Source organism: Giraffa tippelskirchi, chromosome 9 (assembly GCF_054371585.1).
Source record: "Giraffa tippelskirchi isolate mGirTip1 chromosome 9, T2T-mGirTip1v1.2.pri, whole genome shotgun sequence".
Lineage (NCBI taxonomy): Eukaryota > Metazoa > Chordata > Mammalia > Artiodactyla > Giraffidae > Giraffa > Giraffa tippelskirchi.
This window is the reverse complement of record NC_137283.1, coordinates 8,524,362-8,538,598: the sequence shown is the minus strand read 5'-3', so window position 1 is coordinate 8,538,598 and position 14,237 is coordinate 8,524,362.

Sequence of the window (14,237 nt, the reverse complement as noted above, 5' to 3'; positions counted from 1 at the left end):
CCATAAGACATTCTGGGAAAGGTAAAACTATAGGGACAGTAAAATGCACTGTGATTGCCAGGGGTTTGGCAGGGGGGGAGGGGTGAATAGGTGGACTATATGCAGGGGGGGGTTCTTGGCAGTGAAATTATTCTCCATGACACTGGAGCTGTGGACACATAGCACACAGATGGCATTGTGTGCGTGTGTATGCTGTCTCTTCAGTCGTATCCAATTCCTCCCAACCCTATGGACTGTAGCCCGCCAGGCTCCTTTGTCTGTAGGATTCTCCAGGCAGGAATACTGGAGAAGGTTGCCATGTCCTCCTCCAGGGGATCTTCCTCACCAGGGATCAAACCAATGTCTCTTGCATCTCCTGCACTGGCAGGCAGGCCATTAGTGCCTTTACCACTAGCACCACCTGGGAACCCCACGTGCCATTTACTTTTGTATAAAATCCATATAACATCCAAAACTGAGAGTGAACCCTAATGTAAGCTATAAGCTTTGATGGATAATAATGTGTCAGTGCTGGTTCATTAATTGTAACAAACATATCACTCTGATGCAAAATGATGATGGGGGGAGCAGATTGTGTGTATTTGAGGTAAGAGAGTAAATGGGACTTTTCATTCAGTTTTGCTGTGAACCTAAAATTGTTGTAAATAATAAATTCTACATATTTTTTGGAAGTTAGCGTCTTATTCTTCTGACCCTCACCAACACTTGAAATAAAGGGAGCTCCAAAATTTTCTTGAATTTTTTTCCAGTTAAAATATGTAAGTACAAAATACACACACTCACACAAAGTTTATCTGCACAAATGAGATCAGTCAATGCAAGTGACCTGTACCTTGCTTTAATCATTTATTAATATATTTGGAAAAATCTATTAATAATACTAGATACCAATGTAGCACGCTTTTGAAAGCTGTATAGAATCTTGTTGCTTGGATGTATTATATTTTATTTAACCAATACCCTATAGATTATATTTACATTAATTTTTAAATGATAGATTCTATATTCTATATTCCATATCATGGTGAAGTTTTGAAAGAATGTTCCTGGGGCAAATTCTGGTAATGAAATTCTTGGGTGGAAGGATCTACAGATTTAAAATTGTTTTAGATATTGCCAGATCACTCTTTGAAATGGTAGAGTTTGGACTTCAGTCAAATGAGAGTGCCCATATTCCAAGATCTTTGTTAGAATTATATTATCTATATCAATTATATTCAGTTTTTTCAATTAGAGTGGTATAAATGCTGCATAATTTTATTTTTACTCATTTACTACAAGTGAGACTAAGTATTTTTATGTTTATTAGCTGTCTGTCTTTCTGCAAAAGAATTAATTAATGAGTGGAATATTTAATAATTAAGTAGTATTCATTATTTTAATCACACAAGGTTATTGTATATAATACAAATATAAATATATTAGTCACTTTATTTTGATTTTCCAATATAACCATGCTTGCCATGATCTAGCTTTTAAGTAACCACTTTTATCAATATTTATAAATTCTGTGACTTTTTTTTTACCACCCACATCTGCTCTTAATATTTTTAATATTATATTTTAACCACCCATGGTATTTTTAAGATTTTTGTTTTTACATTTATACAATTAAAACACCTCATATTCATACTAGCACTAAAGCAGCCACCCAGGTTTATCTTTTCCACAAATGTCAATTCCACTTTCACAATAACCATTATTTTTAGCCAATGCGTCCCTCCCACTGAATAAAATACTGTCTTTAGTATATATAACATATTCATGTACATATGGATGAATATTTTCTCGATTCCTGATTTTGTTTCACTGAAACTAATTTTTCTTTTTTCAGAATAATTGTAGCAATTTTGTACATGTATTGCTCAAAAAAACTTCATTTTGCAAAGTCTTCTGCAAAACATCTCATTGGTATTCTAATTTGGTTGGCACAGGCTCCACAGATTACTTTTAGAAGATAATATCTTTATGATATTGAAACTATTTATCTAAGAATAAGTTATGACTATTTTTCTAAGTCTTTTTTTTTTTTTATAATCCTCACAAGAGTTTTAAAGTTTCCTTCACATAAACCCTGAATGTTTCTTGTTCCAAGGATTTTTTTTTATGTGTTTTTCTTGGTATTGTAAATGGGCTACTTCCTTCATTAAATTTTCTGTTTATAGTTGGTACATAAGAAAACTAATGATTTTTATATAAATTTTGCAACTAGGGAATTTCTAGATTCTCTTTTTTATTTCTAATAGATTTTCAAACAATTCTCATGAATTCTAATAATATGCAATCATATTGTCTGCAAACAACAATAATTTAATGTCTTCTGTTCTCACTTTTATAGTTCTCCTCCTCCCACATAACTTCACTAGCTAACACTTTTAGAGCTAAAATAGTCATAGTATTGACCTCCTTGCCAACCTGGCTTTAAATTACTTTTTAAAGTTACAGCATATGGGCCAGGTTTTTCAGAATTTGTCCCACTCACCTCCTTTCCCTTTGCAGTGCTTACGGGGTGGAAACACGACTAGGAACATCTTCAAGCTTTGGGCACTTTTGCACTCTTCTTTCTCTGGCTTATACTTTTCAAAGACGGTTGTGTGGAGCTGTGCCATTCCCTGTCTTTGACTGTGGCCCATACAACAGGGGGATCCATTTGCGTTAGATCTTTTAGGCTACAAGGGTGGAGGTTGTGACCTAACTTCTCTTTCATGACTCATCCTCAGGCAGAAATGCCACCCTGTTATTGACTGTATGCTTATTAGCTGCAGATCCTTCATCGGCACATTTAACAATCACAACAAGCCTAAGAGATGGTTATGATCCCTAATCTACTGATGAAGCCCAGAAAACAACTCGTCTTACTTATATGGTTAATCAGTAGCAGAAGCAGGACTTAAAGACACATGTCTCTGTCTCCTAGCCCCCCAGTCTTCCTGCTACATGTCCTTGCATCTCAAGAAGGCTTTGACCAAACAAGCGATGGTCAAAGTTCTGGGTAAACGTGAATGAAGGAGAGATCAATTCTGCTTAGGGAGGATGGAGAAATGCCTCTGCTAAAGAGTGACATTGAAAAGGATGAGCAACAACAACAAAAACCTGATCTCCCTCCATGATTCAGAAAATACCACCCCTGCCTCCCAAGAGAAGTAAGCACATCACAATCGCACAACAGCCCTTGATTGATTTCCCTCTGGGGTCCCTGCAGTTCCTCATTTTCAAGCTTGGTCACTTATTTTCAAGTCCAAGCTTACTTGTCCTAAGAGCGGGCGCATGTTCAACAAGGTTCTTTAGGGAGAAAAAACTACTTGTTTTTTCCCGAGGAAACTTAATTCAAGTTTTGAACTCATTTTTCCTTTCAAGCAGTACCTATTGCAAACCCAATTCTGTGGTGGGATTTATTAAAGCACAGAACAGAAAAGATATTTGCTCAGAAGTGACTCAGGGATATGATGTGGATTCGAACCAGGAAAAATAATAAATCATAAAGCTACTGAGTCCTAAAAACACAGCCATATATGAAACCAGACAGAGATTTGAACCAGTGAGCTATTGTTAAATGAACATGAGTATGTCAAGAACTATATGAGTCACTTTCCATTTGAGAAGTTTTATTTAGCCTCTAATTTTTCTCTTAACTCTTTTTAACCCTATTAAAGGAAACATTAACATGTCCTTTCACTATCTTTTATAGATGAATAAATAAAAGGATAATTGAATTTCTAGGAGTTATTTGGGGGATAACTAACGGTCTTTAATTAGAATGGATAATTCCTGATTAAAGAGTCCTTAATTTGGTTGAGGGTTGAATTTATCATGCCTTATTAAGAGGATCCTGGGAGTCTGGAGTTCATCATGGCCATTTTCCTTGTTCTTTCATACCATCCAGCCTCTAGAGATGAAGCTAATTAGAGCTTAGTTACCTTTACAGGTTCAGTTCAGTTCAGTTGCTCAGTCGTGTCTGACTCTTTGTGACTCCATGGACCAGAGCACGCCAGGCCTCCTTGTCCATCACCAACTCCCGGAGTTTACCCAAACTCATGTCCATTGAGTCGGCAATGCCATCCAACCATCTCATCCTCTGTTGTCCCCTTCTTCTCCTGCCCTCAATCTTTCCAGAATCAGGGTCTTTTCCAATGAGTCAGTTCTTTGCATCAGGTGGCCAAAGTATTGGAGTTTCAGCTTCAGCATCAGTCCTTCCAATGAACACCCAGGACTGATTTGCTTTAGGATGATCTTGCTGGGTCCCCTTGAAGTCCAAGGGACTCTCAAAAGTCATCTCCAACACCACAGTTGAGAAGCAAAAATTCTCCAGTGCTCAGATTTTTTTATAGTCCAATTCTCACATTCATACATGACTATTGGAAAAACCATAACCTTGATGAGATGGACCTTTGTTGGCAAAGTAATGTCTCAGCTTTTTAATATGCTATCTAGGTTGGTCATAGCCTTCCTTCCAGGGAGCAAGTGTCTTTTAATTTCATGGCTGCAGTCACTTTTTGAAGTGATTTTGGAGCCCCAAAATATAAAGTCTCTCACTGTTTCCACTGTTTCCCCATCTATTTGCCATGAAGTGGTGGAATTGGATGCAGTGAACTTTGTTTTCTGAATGTTGAGTTTTAAGCCAACTTTTTCACTCTCCTCTTTCATCAAAAGGCTCATTAGTTCTTCTTCATTTTCTGCCATAAGGGTGGTGTCATCTGCATATCTGAGGTTATTGATATTTCTCCCGGCAATCTTGATTCCAGCTTGTGTTTCTTCTCTCATGATGTACTCTGCATATAAGTTAAATAAGCAGGGTGACAATATACAGCCTTGATGTACTCCTTTTCCTATTTGGAAGCAGTCTGTTGTTCCAGGTCCAGTTCTAACTGTTGCTTCCTGACCTGCATACAGGTTTCTCAAGAGACAGGTCAGGTGTTCTAGTATTCCCATCTCTTTCAGAATTTTCCACAGTTTATTGTGATCCACACAGTCAAAGACTTTGGCATAGTCAGAAAGCAGAAATAGATATTTTTCTGAAACTCTTGCTTTTTCAATGATCCAGCAGATGTTGGCAATTTGATCTCTGGCTCCTCTGCCTTTTCTAAAACCAGCTTGAACATCTGGAAGTTCACGGTTCATGTCCTGTTGAAGTCTGGCTTGGAGAATTTTGAGCATTACTTTACTAGCATGTGAGATGAGTACAACTGTGTGGCATTTTGAGCATTTTTCGGTATTACCTTTCTTTGGGGTTGGAATGAAAACTGACCTTTTCTAGTCCTGTGGCCACTGCTGAGTTTCCCAGATTTGGTGGCATATTGAGTGTAGCACTTTCACAGCATCGTCTTTTAGGATTTGAAATAGCTCAACTGGAATTCCATCATCTCCACTAGCTTTGTTCGTAGTGATGCTTCCTAAGGCCCACTTGACTTCACGTTCCAGGATGTCTGTCTCTAGGTGAGTGATTACACCAACATGATTATCCGGCTCGTGAAGAGGTCAAGTCAAAGCCTTAGAATTATTCATTGGAAGGACTGATTCTGAAGCTCCAATACTTTGTCCACCTGATGTGAAGAGCCAACTCACTGCAAAAGATCTTGATGCTGGGAAAGACTGAGGACAGGATGAGAAGGGGGCAAAAGAGGATGAGATGGTTGGATGGCATCACCAACTAAATGGACATGAGTTTGAGCAAAACTCTGCGAGATGGTAAAGGACAGGGAAGCATGGCATACTGCAGTCCGTGCATGCATGCCTGCTAAGTTGCGTCAGTCATGTCCAACCCTTTGTGATCCTATGGACCATAGCCCACCAGGCTCCTCTGTCTGTGGGATTCTCCAGGCAAGAATACTGGAGTGGGTTGCCATGCCTTCCTCCAGGTGATCTTCCTGACCAAGGGATCAAACCCACATCCCTTATGTCTCCTGCATTAGCAGGCAGGTTCTTTACCACTGCCCATATTGAAGTCTATAGGGTCACAAAGAGTCAGACCTGGCTTAATGACTGAACAACAACAACAGATAGGCACCTGGAAAACCTCACCTTGACACTCAAAAAAAGGGTGAAATAATCAATCATTCATTTACTGGCAAGAAAATTCAGTGGTTACCTATTGATCACTTCACCAGCTCTGACATAGGTATAATCTTACCCAAAATACTTAAAGGAAAATTTGATACATGGCCTTCTCTAACAGAACTTCTAACCTAGCATGGAGACAAATTGTTACCTAGAGGATATAGAGAACCATGAACATAGACTAGTAAGAGTAGTCATTTAACTGTGTCATAAATATCAGAGTGTGATTCAGAGCTAATACAGGAGAAGATGTCATGGCATCTACCACTGTAGTTATAAAGAATATCTGCAATGTTGGGATTTGTTCCTAAAACATCAAGTGTTTTGTTTTTGTTTTGTTTTTCAGTAAGAGTCAAATTTTGAATTATTAGTTTATTTCTAGCTTACATTTCTATCATGAAATTGAGTTTTCTGAATAATAGGGACATAAGATTCATAGTTTTATTTCCTCTATTGTAAAGGAGAGTTTTATATTAAGTGGTTTAGGTAGTTTTATCATGGACAGTTACGGAAAAACCAAAGGATACACACAGACCATACCAATGAGGAGACGTTGCTGTATATTTCCAGGCAGAAGTGATTCCTACAGTCCTCCCTTAGATGCCCAGTTGTCAGTGACTCCATCCTTGTAGAATGAAGTTCTGACCACATTGAGAACCACTGCTTTCCCATTCTCAAGGGAGATTTATAATTTTCTGGAAAATCTGGCTAAGCAACGTTCTACTCAACAGGTTCTAGTGACTATGAAAATCAACCCTGAAAAACTTAACCTCTGAGTAAGTCAAAATTGGCTCCCCAAGCCTGCCAAAGGTCCGAATTTCTACAAATATCAAACTGATTCCTTGCTTTCTTTTCTTTTTTGCTGTTCTTATTCTTACTAATTCCCCTATGTCCATGTCTTCTATGTACTTTTATCATCTTTGACTAAATTCAATCTTTCAAATAGCCTCAAAATCTTATTATAAAAATATATAGTAAGAACAAAGGAAATATATAGTAAGAACAAAAGAACATAGGAAATTAGATTAGGGTAATAGTCTGAGAATACATGTCTCTATCATTTACTTCCCTAGAGGAGACATAAAAAATTTTATTAGAGAAAGCAGAATTATAACATTAGCAGTAAACAATAAAGAGTCTCTTCAGTGAATCACACTTGCTGAAGAATTCTTGAAAGTAAAATGCAGGAAGAATTAGTTTGACAAAGAAGTGTGGGTGTGTGCTCAGTTGCATCTGATTCTTTGCAACCCCATGGACTGTAGACCACTAGGCTCCTCTGTTCATTGAATTTTCCAGGCAAGAATACCAGAGTAGGTTGCCATTTCTTACTCCAGGGGATCTTATCAACCCAGGATCTTGATAATGAAGACCACTGATCAAAAAACACAAAGAAAGGACAGCTGTTAAAGCAGGAGCATTGCTAGGGGTTTGTCATGTCAGAGGTAAAAGATATGAGAAGCAAAAAAGTATGCTGAGAACAACTGTCAAGGTATTTTTTCACGCAACTACATTTATAGCTGTTGGTCTTTCCTACTTTTGTAACAGACAGTTTTGGGCAGTGATGTGGATATTTATGTGGGAGAAGTCAGAAAGTGCCAAGATGGGTCATGACATCCTGAAAGAACACAGAACATGCTCTTTTCAGTTATCAGCTACTGGTGACTCACACGGATACACTTAACCCATAATAAACCCACAATCATATAAGCAGGCTTTAGTTTAAACTGAAATGGAATTCCAGAAGAAAGGATGAAAAAGTATTAAAAAGCATATTTTGAACAAAACTGAGAGTATGGCACAAAGGAATGAAAATGTAAATAAATAATATTTCATTTACTACTTTAATAAAAATTTGTTTATTTAAATAGTATTTAGTTAATAGGGAATATTTAATAAGCCAATGCATAAGAAATTAGATTTATTATAGAAAATATAGGAAAGGACTTATTAAGCAAGGTCTTAACAAAACTATTCTTAAGTTTAATTTCAGAAAAGTCATAAAATCCTTTTATGAATTTTATCATACATAAAATAATATTAAAATAAAATTGGTAGGTCTGAGAATATAATCTCAATATATGTAATAAATAATTTATATGAATGCTATTTGAAGAAATTATCTAAATGAAAAAAATAAAAAATAACTAAGTCCCTGGCAAAGTTACTTAGGAAACTTAAGAAAATAAAACTGTACAAATTACCAAGGAAATAAAATGAAAACAATGAGATAGTTTTTTTCACCCTCTAGACCGGCAATTAGGACTATCATAAATTTATTTCTTTCTTTGTGTAGCTCCTGATATTCAAGAAATTTTCTGTCAAACTCTATTTAAACACAAGAGAAAGTAAAGAGACATCAGTGACCTCAAATGACAAGGAATACAGTCTTTGCAAAAATAGTCTGGCAAAGCCAGTTAGTAAATGGATCAGGACAGCCTTCAGTAATCCATTCTTCAAGAAGATAGAACAATTATAAATATATACATGCACAAAATAACTGAGCCTCAAAATATATGAAGCACATATTGAGAGAATTACAACAGAATTTAGAAATAAACATTTCTAAAATAATAGTTGAAGATTTTGATGCCCATACTTTCTATAATGGGTTGATGTTCTAGACAGAAAATCAATAAGGAAATAAAACTTGACACTATGTTATAAATCATTAGACCTAACAGACATATATAGAATATCCCCTTCAACTACAGTAGAATACACATTCTCAAGTGCATAGAGCATACACAATATTCTTTATCAAAAAAGAAGAAACTAAATTCAAAGTTAGCAGAAGGAAGTAATAAACATCAGAAATAAATTAATGGAAAGTAAAAAAAACAAGAGATAACTAAAAAAATCAAAAGCTGATTATGAAAAAAAAATCAATACTTTGACAAATGCAAAGAAAACACAGTGAAACACCACTTCGAACCTGCTAGAATAACTAATTTTAAAAAGTGGCAGTAAATGTTGGTGAGGATGTGGAGAATTTAGGACACCACCCCTTGCTGGTAGGAATGTAAAATGCAGCTACTGTGGAAAAGAGTTTAGTAGTTCCTTAAAAAGCTAAACATAGAATTACCATAAAACTCAGCAATCACACTCTTAAGAATACACCAAAGAATTGAATTCAGGGATTCAAAATGTACACAAATATTCATTGCAGCTCTGTTCACTACAGCCAGTGTGTGAAACAACCCAGGTGTCCATCAACAGATGACTAAACAGAATATGGTACATACATATAATGGAATGTTGCGCAGCCATAGAAAGGAAAGAAGCTGTAACACATGCTACAACACCAAAGAATACTTAAAATATATACTCAGTGAAATAAGCCAGATACAGGTCAAATATTGTGAGATTAACCTAAATATCTAGAATGGGTAAATTCATATGGTGAGAAAGCAGGGTGGAGATTGTCAGGGGTTAGGGTAATGTGAGAATGAGGATTATTATTTAATAGTTACAGAGCTTCTGTCCGGGGTGATGAAAAAGTTTTGGAAACGTAATGGCAAGTTGTAGGGCATTGTAAATGTAACTAATGCCACAAAACTGTAGCTTTAAAATGCTTAAAATAGCACACTGTATGTTATATATATTTCCACATAATAAAATTTTGAGGAAAAAATCAGTGCTATTATAAGGTGAAGAAATTAATATTAATACACAGGAAGGTACTTCTTGATACTTCTTGGAGAACAATTTGTCACTATCAAAATATAAAATATTTATGGATGGACACAGTGTATTTTTCTTTTTTGATGGATTTGTAGGACCTGAAACATACCAAGTTACTTCCACTCTGGAAAAGCACAGCCTTGAGTGTAAAGTTCAATGATTCACCACAACCTATTTCTGCCTACTGGTTGGGGCTAAGGGTGTCAAGGAAAGGGGAATCATATTAAATGCAAATCACTTTCTTCTAATGACTCAAAATGGATACAGTGTGGCAAGTATGCATTTTATCTCTTACCTCATTGCCTTCCTGGAATAAGACCATATTCTACCAACTCCTTCTGGGGCAAAATACAAGACCAGCCAGAATAACAGTTGCAATGCAAATGAAAGCCAAGAATTGGAGAGTTTGTAACTGTTGGTTTTTTTTTTTTTTTTTTTGGCTTTTATTTATTTATTTATTTTTTAAATAAATTTATTTATTTTAGTTGGGGGCTAATTACTTTACAATATTGTAATAGTTTTTGCCATACATTGACATGAATCAGCCATGGGTTTACATGTGTTCCCTTTCCTGGACCCCCCACCCACCTCCCTCCCCATCCCATCCCTCTGGGTCATCCCATTGCCCCGGCCCTGAGCCCTTGTCTCATGCATCGAACATGGAATGGTGTTCTGTTTCACATACGATAATATACATGTTTCAATGCTATTCTCCCAGAATGTCCCACCCTCACCTTCTCCCTCAGAGTCCATAAAATTGTTCCATGCATCTGTGTCTCTTATTCTGACTCGCATATAGGGTTATCGTTACCATCTTTCAAATTCCATATATATGCATTAGTATACTGTATTGTTGTTCTTCTTTCTGGCTTACTTCACTCTGTATAATGGGCTCCAGTTTCATCCATCTCAGTAGAACCGATTCAAATGTATTTTTTTTAATGGCTGAGTAATATTCCATCGTGTATATGTACCACAGCTTCCTTATCCATTCGTCTGCTGATGGACATCTAGGTTGCTTCCATGTCCTGGCTATTGTAAACAGTGCTGCGAGTAACTGTTGTTTTATTTTGGTTTTCTCTTGTTTTTGTTTTTTTTTTTTTTTAGCATAAAATACTTGGCAATAGGAAAAGTAGTCTTGTATTTATTTGGCCCAGGATAGTCAGTTTTCATGTATCCCTCTCCTATATTCTAATAAATTGGAAACCATCAGTGACAATGTACAGGGAGAAAGAAAAAAACCACAATTTGAAACGCAGTAGAGAACAGAACCTGAAAGCTAAATTGTGGGTCAGAGACTGAAGGAGCAGAGGGATTTAAGATACTGAATGTCCTCTGGGAAAGAAACGAGGGAGCAATTCAGAAAGCACAGGATCAGGGGAAGATAGCTGATCAGCCCAAGAGTCAAGGAAAACCTTCAGGGCCCATCTAGGGAAGAACAGACCAAGATCTGTATACTTGACTACTTACATCAGTTAATTTTTTCCTGAGTATAAACCATCTCAAAACATAGTGACTCAACCTACTGTATAGCACTGGGAACTCTGCTCAATGTTATATGGCAGCCTGAACAGGAGGGGAGTTTGGGGGAGAATGGATACAGGTATGTGTATGGCTGAGTCCCTTTGCTATCTATCTGAAACTATGACAGCTGTTAACTATTATTAATCATCTATACTCTAATATTGGAGAAGGCAATGGCAACCAACTCCAGTACTCTTGCCTGGAAAATCCCATGAACAGAGGAGCCTGGTAGACTGTAGTCCATGGGGTCACACAGAGTCGGACACAACCGAAGCGACTTAGCAGCAGCAGCAGCATACTCTAATATAAAATAAAAAGTTAAAAAATAAAAATTAAAAAAAAAACACACACAGTGACTTTAAACAACGTTCATTTAGTTGACATATCTATGGATTAGCCATTTGGGTTGGGTTCAGCTGGATGGTTTCTCTGGTCTCATTTGCATTAATCATGCATATGTGTTCAGCTGCAAGGCCATCTCCAGGGCTAATGAGCGGGTAAGACTCAGACAGCCCCAGCTGAGATGTCTTCTGGTCTATGCTGTCCCTCATCTTCCAGAAGGCTCACTCAAGATCACTCACAGAACAGCTGGGCAACTTGCCAAGAGAGCAAGCACAAGAATTCAAGTCCTTCCACTGTGTTTTATTAGTGAAGCAAGCTCCAAGTTCAGCCCAGATTCAAACAGCAGGGAAACAGACTTCACATCTTACTGAGAGAAGTGCAAAGTCACAGTGCAAAGGTGTATTGATACAGGACAGGAATAACTGTAGCCAATCAATACAAGACTTCATGTCCTCAAACAATCAAGAAGCAGAATCTGAATTTATACCCTGTGTGTAAGACTGTCCCAGGAACTATGATTTTTAAAAAAGTAAAAATAAGTTTTTATTGCTTTTTGGTGAGTGCCTGTTCTCTGTGCAGATTTTTTTCTGCATACCTATGGAGAAAAATAATGGTCTGGGATTTATAGAAGGTGCATATGTTCCTCTGAATGTATTCCAAACAGCTATGATTTTGGAGCTGTAGCTACAGAATGAATGCCCAGTTGTTGCCTTTTAGTGGTTTAGAGTCTTTGGGGAACCCCAGGTGGAAAATGTGCCTGGGAAACAGAAACGAAACAGGGATCCATTCTCTTTCAATAAGGTGATGATTTGATTAGAAGTTTAAGGATTAGTAGAATTTGCCAGACCATTTAAGTCAGGAAAGGTAGTCCCAATAAAGAGGGGAATGTAGTAAGAGATAACAAAGTACACTGTACTCAACAAAGGGTAAGTGATTCAGCGCAGAAGGCTCAGCTATAAGAGCCCCAGAAGCAGTGAGGACTGGCTGTAGACTTTTCACACGTGCAGAACACAGGACTCTCTCTCACCAGATGCAAAAGTGTCTGCGCAGGCTCCCACACCTCACTCTGACCACTTGTTTTATTAACGGCATAGTTCATGTTTGAGACTATATTGTTGTTGTTCAGCCACTAAGTCACGTTCGACTCTTTGCAATGCTGTGGACTGCAGCATGTCAGCCTCCCCTGTCCTTCAGCATCTCCCGGAGTTTGCTCATATTCATGTCCATTGAGTCAATGATGCTATCCAGCCATCTCATCTTCTCCTCCTGCCTTCAATCTTTCCTAGCACCAGGGTCTTTTCAAATGAGTCAGCTTGATTGAAAACCCACAATTCAAGCAGATCACTTTCAGGTTTCTATGAAGGCTGGTACCCCACTGCCACATCGTTTTGTCTACCATTTTATCCCTCACCTTCTCCTGCAGAATGGGGGTACTGTTGGCTTCACATGTGTCCTTGTGTATCTCAATATTAGTCATCCCCAAGTTGAATGATCCACTTGGAGTTGGGATGATACTCTTTCACACTGTCACTTCATGCCAGAAAAGTTACTTTTCTCCAGAGATTTATTTTTGGTATAAAAGTGCATCCTGGCACAGTCTTGATTCTTATTGACAAGCTTCCTTGTTTACTGTTGTTCATCCTTAAGATGCTGCCTCATTAAAGACGGAAAGGTTAACAACTGAACCTTGTTTGCCTCGAGTAAATCAGACTCAATTTTCTGGAGCTCACTGCAAACAATCTGCTCCAAAAGAGCTAATTAGGGCTGAGAATACAAAATGGCAGTCCGGATGGCACCATTTGCATCATCTCAATTGCAGGCTTCTTTTTTGCCTTCACATCAAAAGAGTCATTCTGTGAAAGTCAATCTCCTTTTTTTTTTTTTCCTTGAAAGGAAAATGTGCGCTGAAGATGGAGATCCATACACTGTGGCATTCTGATGTCAGTGATGGCTACAGAGGCAGGAAGGTCGTAGAATGTATGAAAACACTTCTGAGCTTCCTCGAGCTGAGCTCATGGTTGCTGACCGACTCCTAAAGGTGCTGGGATGGCCATCCATTTGCTTAGGAACCACAAAGAGGGATTTCTGGAGGCAGCTCTGGTAGAAGCACCGTGTGTGTGTGTGTGTGTGTGTGTGTGTGTGTGTGTGTGTGTGTGTGTGTGTGTAGGGAGAGACCTGTCAACAGATAGAAGTAGCTCTTTTCTCCCGTGTCAGTTTGGTTTTGTGGTATAACACACAAGCCCAAACAAACTGATTTCACTCAACAACACTTTATTAATGCTGTGATGTCTGTAAGGTGACAGGGTAATTCTGCTGATCTGAGCCTGGCTCAGCTAACCAAGGCTGGGCCTACTCGTGAGTTTGCAGTAACCACTAGGTCCCCTGGAGACAGGGCTCAGCTTGGATGTCTCATCTCTAGTCCATATGGTACTTCATCCTCCTACAGGCTAACTCGGGCTAATTAGCATGGCAGCTCAGCAGGTTTCTCCAGGAGTGAACCAAAGCACGCAAGGCTTCTTGGCCCAGATTTGGAACTGGCAAGGCATTCCACCCACCACATTCCATGGGCCAATGCAAGTCCCAGGGCCAGGCTGGATTTAAACAGTGGGGAAAATGACTTCAGCTCTTGAGGCGTT